The following is a 20,740-nucleotide window of genomic DNA, read 5'->3' on the forward strand; positions in this document are numbered from 1 at the left end:
AGTTCCCCGCTTCGCCCGCTGAAGAGGTGCGCCTGCAAGTGCCCTTAGAGACTTGAAAGGATTGGGGTTCAGGTTACCTTGCGAGGCCAAGAGGGCGCCCCCAGGAGGCCCACGGTAACTCGGGTTCCGGATTTCTCACAGTTGGGCTTCCGGAAAACGGCCCGGTGGCCCGGTTCGGGCAGGTTCCGAGTGCCAGGACTCAGGAGCAGCGCTGTCGGGGAAGCCAGGGGTATCCTGGGGCGGTGGCTGGCAGGCTCTCCGCGATGTGCTTGGCCTTAGGTGCAGGGAGGGGTCCCACCTCACGGACTGCCTGGCTGGCTGGAGGGTAAGAAGCTCAGGACTGGGACGGAACCCCCTTAGCCAGTACGGGGCTTCCCTCCCATGCTTCGGGCGAGCGAGACTGAGGCACGGGGTGCGCCCAACGGCCGCCCAGGACTGTGGTCGTGACCTAGAGGATGCGCGTGCCCTACTCCCACCTTCCAGGGGACGCAGCGCGCTTCTAGGCGGGCGTGGGGGGCGCCTGATGTCTCCTTTCTGTTTTACAGCTACTCCCCTGCAGGCGCCTCCCTCCTCGGCGCCGTCTTCTCCGGCACGAACGCGCCATCGGCACCTGCTAGTAGGAGGGCGCGCGGGTGGAAAGGTGAGTGGCCAGAGCCCGGGCGTGGGAGGAGAAGCTGCCTGCCTGCCCCCTCTCGCTCTGTACGGGGGTGCCAAAAGCGGGCTCGGGGCCGGCAGCCCCGAGGTTGGGAGATTCCACCATCAGGTCGGTGGAGCGTCTGTATTTTCACCTGGGTCACCGAAAGGGCAACGTCCCTCCTCCCAAGGCCCGGATCCGGTGTCATCCCCCTCCGTGGCCCTCCTGGGGGGAATGTGGAAACCGGCGTTAACCCCACAGCTTCGCGCACGCGGCACTCTGCGGTCCAGTTCAGCGGAGCACGGCGTGGGGCTCCCCGTGGACGCCCGGCGCAGGCGGCCCTCGTTCTGGCCTCTGACGCGGCTGCCGGGACACCCGGGCTCTCCCCGCCGTCGGCGTCCCGCAGGAGTCCGAGGCGCTCAGGCCGGGAGCCTGACCCGTCTACGCGGGGCGGCTCGTTGGCCTCCCTCGTGCCCCGCAGCGGCTCGGCTGCAGAGAGGGGGCCGCCCTCGCGCGTCGCGGACGCCGGGACGCCGCCTGGGCCCCGCGGCCTTCGGGCACCGCGGTGCAGCCGACCAGGGAGCGCGGGCGCGGGGTGGGGGAGGGGGGCGCGCACTGCGGACCCGGGGCCCGGCGGGGAGGCGGGCAGGGCGCCGCGGGGCCGGGAGGCCATTTTGAGAGAGCGAGGAGCCGCGGCAAGATGGCTGCGTGGGCACGAGGTAGGTCGTGGCGCGGCCCACAGCCCCGGAACGCGCGTCGAGCGCGCCCTCCCGCCCATCGCCGCCGCCGGGCTCCGGGCCGAGGCTGATGACGGTGGCAGGCTAGGCCCGCCAACGGCCGCCGGGCCCTCCGTCGCGGCGGCTGCGCCCCGGGCCGCTGCGTGCGCTCCCGCCGGAGCCGCGGAAAAAGCCGCGTGCGGCCCGTGGCCTCTTCGACCGGCCCCGCGCTCCGGGCTGCGGCGAGGCGGTGCCGCGGGGTCGGAGAGCGACCCGGTGCGTGCTTCGCGCTCTTTCATTCCTTCCGAGTAACGTCAGGCCCACGGCCACCGTCCGCTTCCGCCCCACCCCCTGTCCCGGACCCCGCGAGGCCCGAGCGGCGAGCAGGCCCAGGCTGCCCTGCTCGGGACCTCGTGTGGCCCGGAGCTCGCCGACGGCCTCCGCGTCCACAGCGCTCGCGGCAGAGGACGGCCCGGAGGCTCGGTTCGCATCGCTCCCGGCGGTGCTGCGGGCGCGCGGGAGCAGCACCTCGGAGCTCGGGGCTCGTGCCCCCACCAGGCCGCGGCCCTAAGAGCAGTGGCTCTGCAGCGGCCCCCTTTCCACCTGGTGAATAATTTACGCGCATTTGCCGTTGTTTTTTTTTTCCCCCCGTAACTGCCCCAGTTGATCTACCGTTGCCCTAAAGCAGGTCCCAAGCGTATACCTTTGTGCAGAGTGACTAAGAAACTGCGGTCTGTTCGTTTGTGTTTTTTGAGTCTCGCTTTGTACCTAGCCCGGTAGTAAGCTCTTCTCATGCGTTTGGGCCTCAGCTTGACACGTAGGGTGGTGGTGACTCTTTGTGACTTTGGCTATAGCTAAGGATGTGGCAGAGCCAGGATGTGGAGCCTGGGTTGTCTGCCCCAAAGCCTGAGTTCTTAACCACGGGCTCTGCACGTGCATGCACACACACAAACACATGGATTCATCACCAGTGTGACCGGATTCAAGCCTTTCCTGAATCCAAGCCCCCAGGTCCACACAGCCCCCACCTCACATATGAGAGCTCTCCTGTTATTGAGACAGGCCCCCAGCCCAGTCTTCTGGCCTTAAAATGTTGTTTTAATATTGTGGTGGTCCTGAGCCCCCTGGCAGCCAAGACAAAGAAGAAAATGAGGCGATTTATAACCTTGGTCAAAAAGAGAAAGAAAGAAAAGGGAAAGCAAGCTCACCAGGGTTTTTTAAAGATATGAACATTTCTTCCTCCGTAAGATTTATAGAAAATTTAAAGCTTGGTTATTATGTAGGTCAACTACTCATGTCACAGATGAGGAACCAGGCCCAGAGAAGTTAAGTGATTTTCCCCAAGGTCATAAAGTTGGCTAGAAGAGCAGGAACTGGGATCCAGTCCAATCGATTCCTGGTCTGATTTCCCATCCTCTCATGAGCAGGTTTTGGTGGGCTTCTCAACAGTGAAATGGTTTAGTTCTGTTTGGTTACCCCTCCGTCCTCTACCATAAACCCCTCAGACTTGAGTACTGTCTTGTTCCTTTCTCTGCCCTCAGTTCCCAGAGCTGGGCTGAGCTCGTCCCTGGATGTCTGCAAATATTTGATAAATGAACATGTGGTTCTCAAAGGCTAAGCCTCTGGTTCTTGGACATGACAGTGGTGGTGAAGGGAAAAGTTCTAGCTTGAGTTTTTTTGAAAAGATTTGGGTTATTTTGAATGTTGCTTTTCTGAGCCCATATATTCCTTAGACCTCTTTCTTTTAGCAAATGGTGTGAGCTGGGCACTTCCCCTTTTGGCAGTGCTCTGGCTCCTAACTGCCCTATCACTCTGTTGGGTCTTGTGGGAAGGAGTCATTTCTCTCTTGAAGGACTATGCTGTCAGTGAGACCTGCAAACCCCTTTAGGGGAACTAAGGAGGTTTCCTGATGACACTGGCACAGTCACCATGAGACCTGGTGGACCCATTCTTTGCCTTGGGGTGGAGAGCCAGCTTCTGTGGGCCAGCCCAGGTTTGGTTCCTGTGGCTTCCAACGAATAGCAGAATGTAGCTCATCAGATCCCCAGAACTTAAACAGATTAGTCAATTTCCACGGCTCCCAAAAGGGAGCCTTTGAACCCTGGTATGATAACTGTAGGCGCTAAATAAATTTAGTGAGCCTCCCACAGACAGATTCTCTGGAAATTTGTACCAGAAAGTTGTCATCCCTGGGCGTTCGGGGTGGGGTTGAGGGTCTCCTTCTTGGTGAGGAGCCTCTATTGGCTAAACACCACAACAAATCCTGGCCCAATCCTGACCATCACCTTCGGGCAGGCTCTTGCTAGACAAAGTGGGGTGGAGAGCTGGGGCCAGTTTATAGCAAAAGCCCCAGCTGTGGAAGAAAAACAGGGTTCAGCTCCCCAGATTAGTTATCGTCTACAAGGATTCAAGGCCCCAAATAATGGCTGGCCTCTCCCCTCCTCTGTGCCAAGGGAAGACATGTAAATACAGCCACACGCCAGCTTAGGCAGTAGATGTGTATAAATCGAATTTAGCAAATCAGATCATGGTTTAAATGCACTATTTAAAGCAGTCCTGCAGTGAAGCCTTTTACAAAGGGAATAATCATTTTGTGATGCTAATCATCAGCCTCCAATTTATCTCCTTTGTAAGTTCAGATGTTGGTGCACTGGGTGTTCTGAAATTGGGGCGCTCTCGTGTAGAGCTCGGGCAGTGGCTGTCTGCCTTCTTTTTTTGACCTCTCGTTTTAAGTGGGTGCCTGTCCTCGTTCCCACTGGGGGCCTCAGGATGCTTGTCACTTAGCCTGATAGTTCCCATCCATCCCGTTCCTCTTTTTATAATCGGATAGAGCCTACCCTTCAGCTGCTCCCGGCCCTCTCTCCGAGATCTGCGCCCTTCCTGGGGGGAAGATACAGGCCCTGCTGTTCTCAGGGCATTAGAACCAACTCCTTCTCTGATCTGAACGTTCTTTTGTTTCTCTGAGCTTCTGGTACCTCTGGTGCTGCTCGTAGAGATCTTAGTGTCCCCTAGATAGACAGCAGCCCCTGAAATCAGTAGGCGAAGGGAATGCAGGAGCCCACTTTCTGAATAGGCACTGTCCAAAATACTCTCCCCATTCACAGCAAAATAACTGAGGCCTGGATGTCAAAGTGACTTTTCCCACAAGTTAAAATCGGGACTCAAAGGAGAACCTGTCTCCTAATTGCTATAAAAGTGTTTTATACACTAAGCTGTAGTGCCTTTCTTTGCCGAGAACATATAGTAAGAGACCATCTGGGTGGGGGAGGAAGAATGAAGGGAAGGAGATGGAACAGAGCGGAATAAAGGAAATGGGCAGGAAGCCGGGGGGCCGCGAGGAGCCTGACCTTGCTTAGCTCACAGGCCCTGATATAGTGTCTTTGTCAATGCTGCCACTATTGGCGCGTTCCTTGGTAATTACGACTGTGTGTTGGCATGGCGACTCGGAGTACGAAGACTAGAAGCACGGGGTAAATGCACGACTTGTTCTTGCCTTCTAAATCAGAGAGGAGCTTTTGTGGGTAGTTCCTCCAGGGAGACGTGGTAGAAAATTCACCAGCTCCCGTGCTGGAGCGTGGGTATTCGCAACCTGAAGCAGCCGGGTGGCCCTGATGGGAGGGGGGCGCGGCACATCCAGAGGGCCTCACCCGGATCTGCTTCCAGTGCAGAGGTCACGTAGAGCCTCCCCTCTGTGCCTTCCCGTTGGTCTCGGTTCCTGAGCCTGTGATATCAAGTGCACCCATGCCCTCTCCCCTCCAGCATGCCTGTTTCAGACAGGTTTATGCTGCAGTTGCCCTGAATTGGATTTCTCGTAAACTCATCTATCTCATAAGTGAGTCTGAATTGGGAGGCTAAAAGGACAGACTGAGGGGCCCAGCTGGAGGGATGGGCTGGGCGCCCACTCCTTGGAGACACTTGGGCCCCCTCCTCATCCGAAAGCCGGCTGGGTTGCTGGAGTCAAGAGCTGCACGGTCCAGGATGCCAGCCACTGTTGGTCTCCCGAGGTGCGGTCAGCGCAACGTGCCAGAACAGTGATATTCGGTCAAATAAGATACAGTATTCAAATTAGCTTTACCTGTTTCTTCTTACTTTTCAATGTGTCTTCTAGGAAATTTGAAATGATACGTGCTGCTCCTATTTTATTGGCCTGGACTAGAGAATTAAGATCTCTTCCAGCCCTGGTGTTCAGTAATGAATCCTGGTCTATCCCTGGAAGGTCCCTGGCCACAGAGAGCTCTGTGTATAGAAGGCCATGGAAATGCCAGGTGGGAGGCCACTAGAGAGGCTCAGGTGTTACAGGGCTTTTAGGGGTGTCTAGTACAGCCCCTTAAGTGGGAGTTACCCCACGGTCCTTGGAGGCAGAAAGTCTGAATCTAGAGGCAGCATTGGTTTTCAGAGTCTAGGGTTGGGGGAAGAGAGCCAGTGGGTAACCCCAGGAGTCTTTGGATGGAGGTTTGGCAGTGCCCCATGGAGTTGGTATGGCACAGATGTAGGTGACAGGAGGGTTGTCCTGGGGGTGGACCACGTCCCCAGGCCCCTATTCCTGTCCTTGCCGTGATTGCATAGTCTCCCAGGCATGTGGAAACCACAGGGCGTGGGAAGGCAGCTGTGCATCCCAAGTTCATGCCAAACCCACTTTAAGCAGGTTTCCTTTGGCCCCAGGCCTCCTTGTTGCCCCTCTACCGGCTTTCCCTCCTCCCCTCAGCTGTGCTGCTCTCTGCAAGCTGAAGCTTCTGGGATGCACCTTGGCTCAGAGCCAGCGTCGATGTCTTCGAGAGCCTCCTGCCCTGGCTCCCTGCCAAGCCTTGGGTCTTCAGAGATATTTTCTGGGGAGGTGCTGGGCTCATTCTGCTGTCAGAGGCCAGAGGGGCCTTCTCACCTCGGAGGACCCCTGGCCATGGGTCCAGCCTTGCTTCTAGCCCCCTTCCCCTCTCAGGAAGTCCAGTGTCCTGCCCCAGAAACCCAGGACTCTGTTAATGGTCTCCCAGCTTCAGCAAACCTTGAGTTTATGAAAAGACAGCTCCTCACACGAGCCCAGGAGGTGAGGAATGGGCAGCCAGGAAATCATAATGAGTCACGATAATGATGACAGGAACACTTTATTGAACATTTATGCTGTGCCAAGTTCTGTGCTAACGCTCTGCTTGCTTTATCTTCTTTAAGGGAAGCAGAAAGAGTGGGAAATGTAATCTAGGGTCTGCCCTTCTCTAAGCCAGATGTCATGAGGGGATCGCCTGGGGCATGTCTCAGAAGCTACAGCCCTTGAGACGCCCCCATGGGTCCTCTTCTCCCAGGAGTCTGCCTGGGCTTTGGGGAGCAGCATGAGCTTATATCGGGGGCTAGAAGGTGGCCGTGTAGTATCTCCTGCTTTGGGCTGACAAGGCACTTGTAGAGGAAGGAACCAGGTAATGGGTAGGAAGTCTCAGTGCTGGGTCCCCCGGAGCCTTGGTGAGGCGCTAGGAAGGGTGAGAAGTATCCCACCCAATCCTGGCTTTTGTCAGTGTGAACTAGCCTGGCTTGCCTCAGTCTGGAAAATCAGGGGTTGGCCAAAGTCTGCCAGTCTGCCCATGGTGCCAAGTGATTATACCTGCCCAGGGCAAGGTTGAGCTTCTGCTTTTGAGAATGTTGCATTCCCCTGAGGTAGCACTGAGTCTTCTGGAGGAGGGGAAGGGATCCACATTCTCTGTCCAGTCTTATCTGGTCATTAGCAGAGAATGCTAGACCTTCCTATCCCCCCAAGTTTGGTGGCACAGGACAGGAGAGATGGGAGAGCCTCCAAGGGCATGTCATTTCCTTGGGGAGCACTAGGGAGAGGGGCATTAAGGAGAAGAAGGGCTGGGGTTTACAGCCCCCCTTCCCGGTGGGCCTGCAGTCTCCTTTACTCCATTTTTAGTGGTTTCCAGCCCATTGTTCTTTCTTTTATATCAGATTGCAGGTTTTAAGATCATGGTGGTGGGAAGCAGAGCATGCAGCCCAGTGGGCATCAGGGGTCTGTCTGATCTAGTTCAGATCCTTTCGGGCACATGATTTCCCTTCTCTCAGAGCCAGTTTTCTCATCTATAAAATTGGGGATAGTAATACTGAGCTTGCGACACTCGAGAAATGTCAGTTTGCGTCCCCCATCTGCTGCTGTTACAGGATGGGTGTGCAAGCACCGGGGCGGGGTAGGGGGTGGGTTGAGCTCGCGTGAGCCGGCAGGGCTGTGCTGTGTGTGACCATCTCACTGGTGGACTGCACGTCAGTGATGAGTGGAGATGCAGGGAAAGCAGCCAGCGAGGGATCAGGCTCGGCCCTCAGCCAGTCACTAGAATAAGTCATGATGACTGCCGACCACGCATAAGCTCCAAGCTCTGGTACCTAGAGAACCCCTGACCTGCTCCCTGAGCCCTCAGAGCAGAAGCATTGCCTAATAAGGCTCATATTCAAGGGGTGACAGCTTGACTCAGACTTTAGGAGTTCAAGAGAGGAGGAATTCATTTGAAGTGGAGTCATCAGAGAAGGCTCACTGGACCCAAACAGGTCTCCTAGGCTGAGTGGGAGAAGGAGAATCCCCCCGCAAAAGTTTGGAGGTGGGTGGAGCAGCCGGATAGACTCCTGCAGGGCTGGGCCAGAAATCTGGATACCGAAGAGCAGGTCAGATGTGGAGGGCAGACTAAGGGAGCTGGTCTCACCACCATGTACCAAGGTCAGCGTGGGAGGGCTGCCACGGCAGCCCGAGCTGAGCGGGTACACCTGCCCTGACCTTTCCCACCTCTCATGGCTCTTGGGCTGGCCTTGAGCACCTTCAGGACTGTCCCATGAAGCCGTAAGTGGGTTTGCAAAGGAGCCATGGAGCTCAGGAATCGGAAGGCTTCCTGGGCCAGACTGTATTTTTTCTGTTGCCTTCATTTATCTGTTCAACACTGATTGACCAAGCACTATGTGTCAGGCTCTGGACAATGCCTTGGGGATACAGAGAAGCAAACCATGTCCCCTTGCTCCGCACTTCAGACTTGTGTAATACAGAACTTCCTCCGTCCATCCAGGGTGGGAAGACCAGGCTGGGGGAGGGGGTCCTGGATGACTGGGCGCTGGAGGTATGACAGTTCTCACCAGTTGGCAGTTTCCTGGCCTCCCCGCCCCTCTCCGTGGCCCAGGAGCCTGGGGGAGCAGGGTCAGAGGCCATTTCATGCATTGCCTATGGTGACCTTAAATTGCCATTAGCCTGGGCTAGAACTTTAATTTTCCAGAGTCCCTTGGTTCTGTATAGAAACAGTGAGATCACAATTGCCTTTTATTCACTGAAGAAACAACTTTGATCTTAGGAATCAGTATGGCAGTGACCTATCAAGATTTCCATGTGGGATCAGTAAGGAATACCTTAAGTGCAATCAAATAATAAATGACATCTGGGTGAATTCACATACAGGTTTCCCCTCCTTGGAAGAAATCAGATATTGTTTGGGGCATCCAGCCAGAGTCCTCGCCTGGTTCTGCTCAGACTGGATCCTGAGTAGAGCGGCTGGCAGGTAAGCCTGCATATGGCAACAGTGGGCACCCAGCTGCCTCCTCTCAACACATCTGGAGTTTGGAAGAGTCATTTATGTAGCCCCTAGGCTGGGGCCCACCCTGCAGATGAACCCCCTGGTCCTAAAGCCCAGATGGCAGGCTCTGTCGGTCCATCCCTTGCCCCCAGGAGTGGGAAGGCCAAACAGATTTAATTTTATTATTACTATCACTTTGGTGGTTTTCTTGTCGAAGTCAGTGTGTGTGTGTTTTAGAAGGATAAAACCCTAGAAATTACGTGGTATTTTTAAAGTACTTGTCAAAGATGGAGGAGGGACTATCTTCATGGAAGGTCACTCCAGGTCTTTGAATGGAGCCCCAGGTCCTCGGCCACTAGAAGACTCTCCGTGGAAGTGTCTTCCCTCGGCTTCTGTATGGACCGGCCGACTGCTCTCGTGGGCAGGATGACCACATGTGAAGCAGGCTTTCCTCGGTGGGCGATTAGGAAGCAGGTAGCAAGATACAGAGTAGTTCTTGACTCTGCTTCCAAACCTTCCGCCCTTCCTTCCCTGGGAACTAGAGGAGCTCGAGAGAGTGATTTCCCAGGAAGATGCAGTGAGTGACCAGGCATGGTTATCCAGATGCTGGCCAGCAGCGGGCCTTTCCTACGCTGGGTGGCCTCGGTGCCCTTCTGGCTCTTCGAGAGGGAGTCTGAATGAATGTCATATGCCCGGAGACTGGCCTTGGGTTTCTGTTTGTGTAGCCAGTCAGGCTTTAGTGGTGAAGCTTCCAAGGCTGACCTTTCCTCCAGGACACAGTGTGTGTGTGGACTCCCATGCCAGCCCCTGACATGCCTCTAGAGGAGAAGCCAGGGGCACGGAGGTCCTGTTTTCCTTTCATGTTCCTTCTGTCGCCTCCAGGGCACAGTCTAGAAGCTGAAGACAGAGAAAGGAGAGGCAAGAGCCCTGGAGGAAGAGTTGGAAGGTGGGTCCTGGCCTGACACAGGCCACAGGCTGGGTGTGTCTGTGTGTGTGCGTGCGTGCGCGTGTGTGCGGGTCCCCAGATCATTCCAGTGGCCACAGCAGGCTCTATGCATGAGGTAGTTAGCGGCTGTAGGCGGTGGGTCCCAGGTTGATTTGGGTCTTGGGTTACTATTGTTTTTTTTCTTCTTCAGGAATAAAATAACCCAGTTTGGGGAGGAAATAAAAAGGAAAACCCCCTGATGGTTCTTAAAACCAGCTGCCTATTAGGTTGACCTCTATGAAATTTCTTTCTTATAGATCTAGACCAGTCGAAGATTAATAATTTTGCATGGTTCGGCCTAATCCATTTCCATGCCTCTGGGCCAGTGGAGAGGGAGTCATCACTGAGTCATCCTGAGCAGCATGTTTTAAAGGGTCTCTGGGAGGTAAACCATTTGTGTTCCTCTTGACCCTCTATACCTTGCTTACTATTTTAACCGACAGAAGAAATCACCCCAACCTGTGGATTCTGCTGCATGGGGAAAGGACACCAGGCAGCCTCCCCTGTTCCCCTGGCTTTAAGACACACCATCTTGAAATGCAGGGTAATTAATAATGAAACACCTATGTTTCAGTATTAAAGAAAAAAATTTTTTCAGAGCAATTCTGACAACCCTGAGAGCTGAGAACCATTCCAAACTTTTCTGTCTCAAGAGGCACCTGCCTCCATCTGGATGCCTGGAACGGCGTTTTACTCTATCTCCCGCGTGGCCAGCGGTCCTGGGAGATGACGCAAGGGAGGAGGTGGGCAGGAGCTAGCATGCAGCCTCTCCATAACCTTTCAGCCACCCTGGTGCTGGGCGAGCCGTACTGTGGGCTTTCGACTGAATGCACTCCGGTCCTGCATTCATTACACCATTGTCAGCGTGTGTGTCTGGGGCTGCCTCCGGGTGTGTGTGTTTCTTTTTGTGTCTGCGTGTCAGTGTCAGGCTGTGTGTGTCTGTTTACATCGGCCTGTCTGGGCTGCTCAGTGCGACAAGGAGCTGGGGGGGTGTTGGTAGGAGGGAGGGCATTTCAAAGCCCCAGACCTAGCCCCTCGGGGATCTCGGGAGATTTATATAGATGTGTATATATGTACACGCATCTGCACGCGCACACCCATGTATACGTTTGTGTGTGTGTGTGTGTGTGTGTGGTTTTCTTAATGATGCTCATTGTGTGGTGCTGCGTGAGAGGGTCTGACCAGGTGTGGTGTGAGCTAGGCTGGGCGAGCCCCATCTGCCGGGGGCCCCCAGACTCGCCCGCCCGCCCCGCCGTCCGTGGGGAGCCTGTCCCTTCGCAGCTCACGGTCTCCTCTCTAATTTATTAGCTGGGAAGGAGGAGAAAATGAAACGTTGCCTGAAGACAATGGCCGAGACAGCAGGTCCCACCCCGCACAGCCGCCAGCACCTCTCCCCCCAGCCCTGTCTCCTCTGCGTTGAGGATCTGTGCACGACACTGCTCGGTCGACAGTACGAAGTGAAAAGAACCCCCAAACCTGTCTCTAGAAAAAACGTGTCTGGCCGTGGACACGCAGGGGTAGGACTGTCGAAGGTGGAGGTTCAAGCCAGACTTTGCTGACCACTGGCCCCGCATCCACTCTGGGGCCCCCACCCCGGAGTCCCGGGACTTCTCCCCAGCTGCCAGCCAGGCGGGGGAGGGGAGGGGGGCCCAAGCAGCTGCAGGGGCTGTGTTAGTAAACACTTTCCTGGGTTCCCATTTTCTTCACTCCCCCCACCCTTCTCCTCTCCTGATGCCCCTTTACACCCCCGCACCCACCCACCCCAGCATCCCCTTTTCTGTGGCCTGCACAATAAGCTCATTGTCCTGGGTGTGATTTGAATAAGGGATCGGCGAGCCTGTTCCCAGCATTGTCCGAGGGGCTGGGAAAAACCCCAGCGCAGGCAGGAGGACCAGGCCAGACAGAGACAGATGCCTAAATTAGCAACAAAGCTTTGTGCACGTTCCCCGGACAAGGGCTCGCCTTGTTTGCGTGGACTCGAGGGTGTGGAGCTGGCCGGCTGCTCGCATGTCTCCCCATGTTAATTAGTTTTGCATGCATGTCTGAGAAGGTGCCAGGGGAGATGTGTTTGCCTTTCCCTGGGAGGGGGACCTGTTTGTGGCTGTGGGGCTGAACAAGGCCGGGCCTACCTGGGGAGCCAGGCTCCGAGGCTGGGTAGGAGTCCCGGCTTCCTCATCCTGCTTTTCTATCTCTCTGCCCTTTGTGGGGGTCGGTGGGGAGAGGGGGGTGGCTGGCTTTGCTCCCTGTACCCTCTCCCTTCTTCCCCCACTACTTCTGAAAGTTGGTTAGCTCTGACTACAGGGAACTCACTGGCTTCTACCCAGACCCAGGCCAGTGCCTGTCCATCTGGCAGTCTGTCTCTCGTGACACAGGGCCCCCCGGGACGGGCAGCAGAAGCGGCCAGTCTGGGCTCTTCTCTGTCCCCAAGCCAGATGGCCAGTCTGCTTATCGCATTACGGCCTCCCTTGGCCCCAGACCCCTGCCGCCTACATTTGGGCCGGGATCTTATTTGGGATACGGAGGGAGAAGCCCTCTTTCAGGTGCCAAACAGGAGAGGTGTCTGGTAGACAGGCACGAGGCATGTCCTTGCCTCTGGCTGGCTTTGTGGCCTCGGGCAGGCCAGTTCTCCCCCGCACCCCAAATCTCAGTGTTCTCACTGGCAAAATGAGTGAGTTGAACTCAGGAATCTCTCGGTTCCTTCTAGCTCAGAAAGTCTATGACAGTGATCATTGCAAAGCTGTGTTAATGTCACAGTCCCTGGTTTAGCGCAAGGACAGGAACGGGTCGGGACTGGTGGATTCTGGCCCAGGGTGAAGAAGGGTAGTGGGATTTCCTTTCCCTTGACACTGGAGTGTGGGCCTCTGTTTTTGGAGTACGTAAGGGATTGGGAGCTGGCAGAGGGTCTCTGCGCAGGCCTCACAGACCCCCTGTTAGCAACCCAAGCCCTTCTCCTCCCGCCCCTGCCCGGCAGAAGGGAGCTTGGCAGTGGCAGCAAAGGAGAAGCTGGAGTGAGAGCAGCTGCTGGCCAGGGCCCTGGGTGTGTCCTGGTCACCCCCTACAGGCCCTGGCATGGGGGCCGGGGCTGAGAAGGGGCTGGGTACCTGCTCAACTGAACCTTCAGACAGCTTTCTGGATCCTGCCTTCAGATCTCCAGCTCTGCACGGTGACGCTGGCAGGTGCAGGCGGACACGGGGCACGGCCCCTCTTGTCCAGGTACAGGGGTCTCTGGATCCAGTGACCGGGGTTCTGGCTTTCGGGCGTTTCTTCGCCTTTCCCCCTGCTCAGCCCCACTGGCCCTGCTGCCACTGCTTCCCAGTAATTGAAACGACAAGCCTGTGGTCCTCACAGTCTAGACAGCCCCGTGCCAAAACCTCCAGTTCCTTCTTGTGGGGTCTTTATCATGGACAGACCCATCCCATCTCATTTCTTACAGATCTGGTGACAGCAAAAGGGAACCTCTTTTCCTGTGTTTGTGATTTAAATGGCTTGGGATGACTTTGGTTCAGGAAATACTGGGGTCTTAAGGGAAAAGCTTTAAATGTCCCAATTCCTCCTCGTCCTTTGCCAGCCTCCCCCATCTCTGGCACTCCGCCCCCTCTCTCCTCCGGTGTGTGGGAGGCGGGATGCCCCTCACTCTGCAGTCTGGCAGCTGGCCACAGGGTCCCACAGGGAGCCTCTGGGATTACCCTTGGTGGCGCCCAGTCCAGGCAGGGAGGCCCAGGGCCTGCCTTCCAGTGCTCACCATCCTTCCCTCACATGAGGCTCCAGCCGGCCCCCACCGGCCTGTACCCTTAGCATCGCTGCTGTCCCCCCCCCCACCTCTCATCCCCTCCCCAGCCAGTCTCCTGGGCTGCTCCAAGCTCCAGCTGGATATCTCTGGGGGGGTGAGGGGTTCGCACGAGCTCAGTGAGGAAGGGTACAGGGATTAGAGCTCATGGCAGGAACAGAGAATAGGGCCCACAGTAGGAGTGGGGGAGAGAGGGCAGGGAGGGCCCTGGGAGGCTGCCCGCTGCCCTCCCTGCCCCTCCCCTCCTGGTTTTAGCTGCCTCAGCTGTAGCCTTGAGCTCCTTAATCTGGTGATCAGCGTGGTGGTGGGGGGCGGGCTGGCAGAGGCTTTAGGAGGTGACAGGGGATCCTGGGAGTCGCACTCCGCTAACCGAGCGTCACGCAAAGCCAGGGAATCACATTCCAAGCGCGGCTCCCCGTCCTGAGGCTGGACCCCACATGAGTGGTGCCCAGTGGAGGGCCGGCGCACAGGCCCGGCAGGCAGCCAGTGTCACCTTCTCCTTTGTTCCTCAGGAAGAGAACTCCCAAGACAGGCTCCTCCGCCATGTCTGCTTGGCTAGGGCCTTAACTGCCCCCTCCCTTTCCCAGCCTCCTTGTCCTCTGGCTCTCTTTTCCAGGTGGAAATAGAAATCTGCAACGGGTAGGGATTCCTTCCTCCGGCAGCCTGTCAGGTCTGGTCAGAGAGAGGGATTTGCTCTGGAACGAATCAAATAGGCTGGACAGTGTGCCTTCCTGGTTCACCAGCTCTGACAGAGCAGCCCTGAGAGAGCGGGGGGGAGAAAGGAAACCGAGGCAGGGATGCAGAGCACAAACCCACATGGTTTGGAAGCTTCGGGTGCACCAGGCCAGGGTGGCCGCGGCCTGGGACTTGAGCTGGAGAGAGGGCACAGGGGAGAAGATGCCATGGGCCGAGGCCCAGATCCGAGCTCTGCTCCTGGCATCCCTGCGCAGCAGCGCCCCCAAACACCGAATAGTGTTCATTTTCCTTCTCCCTTTTCCCCGTTAGGAATGGGGCAGGTATGAAGGCGTTGAGCTCCTCAAAGTCAGTTAATATGGCTAGGTTGTGAGGAATGAGGACAGCGACGATATACAGAATATTGAACCATGGGCACCGGCCGGTCACCGTGGCAGCAGGCCCAAATCGTCAGCGCAGGGGAGGGCACAGCTGGGCCGGAATAAGTTCATTTGTCTTTGTGTCTTTCTGCCCTGTCACGTGTCTGTTCATCAGCAAAGCATGAAGACTTCCCTTGAGGGCAGTTCCTGACAAGGTTGGAGGATGGATCCCCAGTTCGCCTTTGCATTCGGAGCAGCTGAGGTCGGCCTGGCACAGCGCCCCGGAACCCCACCTGCAGAGGACCCAACAACACAGGGTCGTGAGCTGGGGTCCTTCCCAGCTTCGGGCCCTTGCCTCCTTGGGTGAAATCCTTGCCTTTGAGGGCCCAGGTGGCCTGGTAGAGTGATGAGGGCCTGGGAGGATGCAGCCCCGCTCACCTGGAAGTCAGAGACTGGGACCCCAGCCTGTGTTCCTGCTGAGTATGAATAGCCTTGGGTGTGCTGGGCCTGGACAAGGAGCATTGAATAGAATGGCATCGAAGGTGCCTTTTAGCTGGGACATTTTACAATCTGGAAGTTGGTCCTGCTTTTTCTCCCCTGTTACCTGCCAGCGGTCTGTGGCCCCAGTCCCCTGACTCACAGGAAACACAGCTCCTGTGGTTCCCTTCAAGCTGCCTTGGGATGCAGGGAGACACCCTTACCCAGAGGCTACGAACAGGAAAACCCGGCTCTGTGCTGGCAAGTGACAAGAAGCTGGGTGGGGACCTGCCCTGGAGCAAGACTTAGGGCCGAGCTGTTTCTCTTTCTTCTGACACGTATTTACCCTGATGGCTCTGTTTGTCACCAGCTGGCCCTCAGGGTGGTTTTGCAGTATCCTCCTTGGGGCTCACCCCACCGTACTCCCCTGGGCCAGGGCCTTTAGTCTCTGATGCTCTAAGCCCCCAGAAGCAAAGCTTGGGGGAAAGGCTACTTCTCAGAGCCCAGCCCCTCCCCACAGCACGCCCAGCCTGGGGGCTCAGCCCTGGTGTGGGCATAAGTGTGGGCCGTGGAGTCAGGTGGCTGTGGGCCTTTTATGGCCAGTGCGACCTGGGGCTAGCTCTTTACTTCTCTGAGCCTCTTTCCTTAGTTCTAAAATGAGATAACCACACCTTTTTCATCAAGTTGCAGCAAGGCCTAGAGATGATATAGGTAAAACACCTTGATATTATAGGGTTACTCTCTCTCTTTTTTTTTTTAAAGGGTTACTCTCTTTTACCTCCCAGTGCCAGCTGAACCCGGGGGGTTCCAGAGGCCACATACATAACCCGTTGTCTTTCCTGACCTCTTGTCTTTGAGTTTCAGGCCTGCTGTGCTGGGAAGGCTCCAGAACAATCTCAGGGGAGCTCCTCCCCTAGCCCCAGGGAGCAGAAATACCTACTTCCAGCCCTAATAATACCTGAATGAGATTTATAGGACACCTTCCTCCCCAGAGTGCAAAGCTCCTTCTCACATATTATTCTCTTATCTTTAGATTGTCCCTGCAGTGTGATGGGACAGCCTCTTTTCAGCATCTCTGAAGATGGAGACAGAGAGGAGCTGTGGGTCTTGCCAAGGTCACAGGATTGGAGTCCAGAGCCATGTCACTCCAGGACATGGGAGGTCATCAGCAGGGGAAAAGCCAAGCAGAAGGGGAAGATGCAGGATCCGCCTTCCCAAGGCAGCAGCAGTCAGGGGCCCGGATGGATGAGGCGGCCGTGGGCAGAGACACAAGCTCCGCTCCCATCCCTGCCCATCTGGGACTTGGCAAAGGACCTGGGGAGACATACGCCCACCATCCCGCAGGAGGGGCCTTGGCCTTTGGCCTGTGGGCTCCTGTCTGCTGTGGTAACACCGTGTGCCTGTTCAGGTCTGAGGGCCTCTGCCCAGGCCTCCAGCTCTCTGCCATCCTTATTTCCACCCCAGAGGGGCAAGGGCAGCATGCTGGGAGGTTGCCAAAGCCAGGGGCTCCAGCCTTCTAGGAGTTAACGACTCCCTCTCCCCAGCTGTCCTCCCCTTGGTGCTCCTCTTCCTCCCTCCTCCTGCTCACAGCAGGCAGGGCCTGGACCTGGGAGCCACGCCGCTGTGCTGTTGCCACGGGAGCCGGGAGGCAGACCTGAGCTATGCAGGGGAACGGCCCGGCCTGTCAAAGTGTCTGAGATGAACCGCCGCTGTCCCTGTGCAGCTGGGCTCAGACGTGTCTCGGCTCTTGTTCTGTGCCTGAGAATGGCGAAGCCCAGTGAGGTTCAAGGGCATACTCACTATTCATTAGTCAGGGGTTCTTGACGTCCCGTCTCTCCTAGGGATGGGATCCCCCACTCCTCTTTCTCTCCCTCCTGTAACACATTCCTGGGTGCCTTTGCTGAGGACTACACCCTCTACCTCTGCCCAACCTCTTCTCCAGAGGCCCCTAAATAAACTCCCCCCAACGAGACCAGGCAAGGCAGAGACAGTGGCCACAGGAAACCAGGCAAGACTCTAGCCATGCTGGCCTGCCCTCCCCCCAGCACCCTTGTGGGCCCCATTCCCCTCTGACTCAGGGTACCCCTGGGCCACCGGCATGCACAGGCCTGGACAGGAGGAAGCCACCGGCTGCTGCCCTGGGGACAACAGGCCCATTCTCCGAGGGCTCCTTAGTTGGCCTGCACAGCCTGAATTTCACAGCTGTCTCTTTTGGTGCCTTTCTCTACCATCACGTGTCTGTTTTAAGACAATACTGTTGGCTGGAGAATGTAAATCGTACAGTATATTCTGTAATGTGGCTGTATCAGAATGTAAAAGACTTACAGACTTAGTCACAAACTACACCATTAGGAATTTACTCTATGGTTCTATATGTAAAATTTCCAAAAAAATGTGTAAAAGGATGTTTGTCAGAGCATTTTCTTTTTAAGAATGTAAGAACATGGAAATGAACCTATGGTTCGGTCATACGGTGGAATATTATACAGCTCCGAAAAGCACTGTGGTAGGTCTCTCTGTGCTCATATGGAAGGTTGGCCAGTATATATTGATGCATGAAGAGAATAAATTGCAGAACAGGCCACAGAGTATGATTTTATTTACATGTATTTAAAGGTGGCTCAGTGGGTTAGGCCTCTGCTTGGGCTCAGGTCATGATCCCAGGGTCCTGGGATAGAGCCCCTCGTCGAGCTCCCTGCTCAGCGGGGAGCCTGCTTCCCCCTCTCTCTGCCTGCCTGTCTGCCTACTTGTGATCTCTCTCTCTCTCTGTCAAATAAATAAATAAAATCTTAAAAAAAAAAAAAGTCTGGGTCGCCTGGGTGGCTCAGTGGGTTAAAGCCTCTGCCTTCGGCTCAGGTCATGATCTCAGGGTCCTGGGATAGAGCCCCGCATCGGGCTCTCTGCTCGGCAGGGAGCCTGCTTCCTCCTCTCTCTGCCTGCCTCTCTGCCTGCTTGTGATCTCTGTCAAATAAATAAATAAAATCTTTAAAAAAAAAAAAAGTCAGTCCTAAGTATGCTTGTATCTGAAGAGTTTCTGGAAACTCTTCCAGAGTTGGAAGATGGACAGATGCCTTCTTCTATACTGTTACTTGTTCCTTCCATGCCTATGGAATGCTTTCATTGAAAAATTTAAAGACACTATTTAATAAAATGGGCTTAACTTCTTTTTTTTCCGGGCGGGGGGCACTTAACTTTTATTAACCAACTTAGGGTAAGAGCTCCAGGAGGATGCTGGTGGTGGTGCAGGAAAAAAAATCCCAGAAACTCTACCATTGGCTGTTTTCAGGCCTAAGAAGCACACGTCGTCGTCGTCATGTCTACTGCGGTTAATTAAAAGCTTTGCTAAGTGCCAGGCTTCGTATCTCTGGGTCTTCCTTCGGTGGCTATCATTCCAATTTGATCATGTGGAAGGGTAGTTGACTGGTTGGTCAGAGCTCCTCAGCAGGGAGGGGGTGGGGGGGTTGTTCCCTGTTTTCGTGGGAGCAGACCTTACCCCTCTGCCTTCCAGAGCTGCCTTTTTGGGAGAAGACCTTGGAAGCCCCCACCTAGCCATCTCCTCCCCCACACCCCAGCCAGTCCAGTTGTGGGACTAGCCTGGGACCCATTGTTGGGGAGGGGCTGCCTCTGCTGTCTAGTAGAGGTATCAGCAAGCTGGGGGCTGGTCAGGCTGGGGCCAGCAGGGGGGAAGTAAGGGGCTGTGAAAGGCCCAATTTGCATAAGCAGCATGTTTCATGAGAGAGACATCATCATCAGGAGGTGCCCAGTGCCAATCGTCTCCTCTATTTGCTTCGCCCCCAACCTTCCCCCTAAAAAGGAAGTGGACCAGCAAGTGTCTCAGGAGGCAGCACGGGGTGGGCTAAACCCACTGGAGGCTGGGGCCACCTGGGCTCCCCTCAGCCCCCCTCCCCCTGCTATGGCCTGAGAGGGGCAGGGAAAGGACTGTGCTGACCCAGATGGCGCAGCTGCTCAGGGATCCCTGAGGCCCGGGTGGTAGCAATGGTCACCCTGAATCAGCCATGGGGCCAGCAGAGAGAGGAGGAAAGATGCATTACGAATGACCACATGAGGAGTGGGGACTCCTTGGAACTCCGTTGGCTGTCAGTATTATTGGCACATTCATTTTAGGGGTGAGGATGGTGAGACACAGAAAAGCTAAATCACAGTTCCCAAGCCACACACACAGTGCCAGAAGTGAGGTTCCAAACCAAGTCTCTTTGACTCTCAGGTCTGTATCCCTAACCCCACGGCAGTCATGTTTGGCTGGGCCATATAAAGGAGGCCCCGAAAGCTGCAAGCTCTCCTTGCCAATCCCCATGCACAGAGACATACACCCCTCTTCTGCAAGGTCATCACAAACGGTCCTTTGCCTGAGGTCCTCCCCCAGTTTCACCTAATGCCATCTGTCTCCTGCAGGATGCTCCGTCCTGGCCTGGACAGTGGAGTGGCGAATGGCGGGGGGGATCTATAGAGCCTTTCACAGTTGGGGCTTTTGTCTTGTCTGGTAGTATAACCTCTTCTCCGGGGCTGTCCGAGGGCCGTAGGGTTGTCTAGATGGGCTTTCCTGGAGGTGGTGGTCTGGAGGCAAAGATGCTGCCCCAGCTGGTCAAGACAAGACTAGATGAGCACTAGAGAGCTGGGGCAGAGTCCTGGGGAAGGTCCAGGGTCTCCACCTGGTGGAAGTGGGAGTGGGGGAGGTCTGAGGGTTAATTAGATGTGATAGACTCACAGTCCCCTGGTTGCGGGTCATCTCTTACCCCATACTCCTAGAGTGCTTCTGCTTCTTCCTTGACTAGAAGGGGCCTAGCAGGGACACAAGGACACTCCCAGGCTCTCCCCCGTGCTTCCCAGACGCTGGACTGATGGAAGGCTGAGGGAAAGCTGAAGGTACAGATACAGAAATGGGAGAAAAGAGGCCTTACCCAGGCAACTTGAACCACGGGGACACTCCAAGCCCAGTGGGTCCCCCTGGGTGCTCCTGAGGGAAGACTAGGGCAAATTCTGAAAAAGGCCTCTTACTATCCTGTGGACCCCCTGAGTCTGTCTTCCCAGCCCACAGTGAATGAGGTTTCTTTGCAATATCCCTGTCTCTGGTCAGTTTTTCTGGGAGGGCATGAATGAGGAAAGTATGACTTAACCACTAGCAAAGAAAAAGTCTGGTGTGTGGGGATGTGGAGGGGACCTGGTGTAGACGGGAAGAGTGGGGGAAGGTCTTGGAAAGTCTGCCTCCCTGACCTGGGCTAGGGTCCTTTGGGGAAGAGGATGAAGGCTGCTACCTGGTCCAGGACCTGCCTCTAGCCTTGAGGGTGGCCCTCAGAGGTACTGCTAGATTCCAGAGAGTGAGGCCGAGCAAGGCGGCCCATGGGTGCAGCTGTGGGTGTAGCCAGGATGCCCCCACGAACGCCCATCTAGATGCCAGGCACTTAACCACTGCCCACACTGCGTCCCTGAGGGTCCCGCGGGCCACCGGCCTCGCCCTGCCTCACGACGCCAGCGAAACGTCTCTCACAGGGGCCCTACCGCAGCGCGGGCGCGTTCGGGGCCACGGGCGGCGCGGCGGGGTGTGCAC

At 56.0% G+C, this 20,740-nt stretch overlaps 1 pseudogene; it reads left to right on the top strand.

Annotated features, from left to right (window-relative positions):
* Positions 1–493: 493 nt before the first annotated feature.
* Positions 494–17,419, top strand: LOC116854762 (annotated as a pseudogene).
* The last annotated feature ends 3,321 nt before the right edge of the window (positions 17,420–20,740 follow it).

The sequence above is a fragment of the Lontra canadensis genome, unplaced genomic scaffold, assembly GCF_010015895.1.
Source record: "Lontra canadensis isolate GAN:19392208 unplaced genomic scaffold, GSC_riverotter_1.0 scaffold94, whole genome shotgun sequence".
NCBI classification, from domain to species: Eukaryota; Metazoa; Chordata; class Mammalia; order Carnivora; family Mustelidae; genus Lontra; species Lontra canadensis.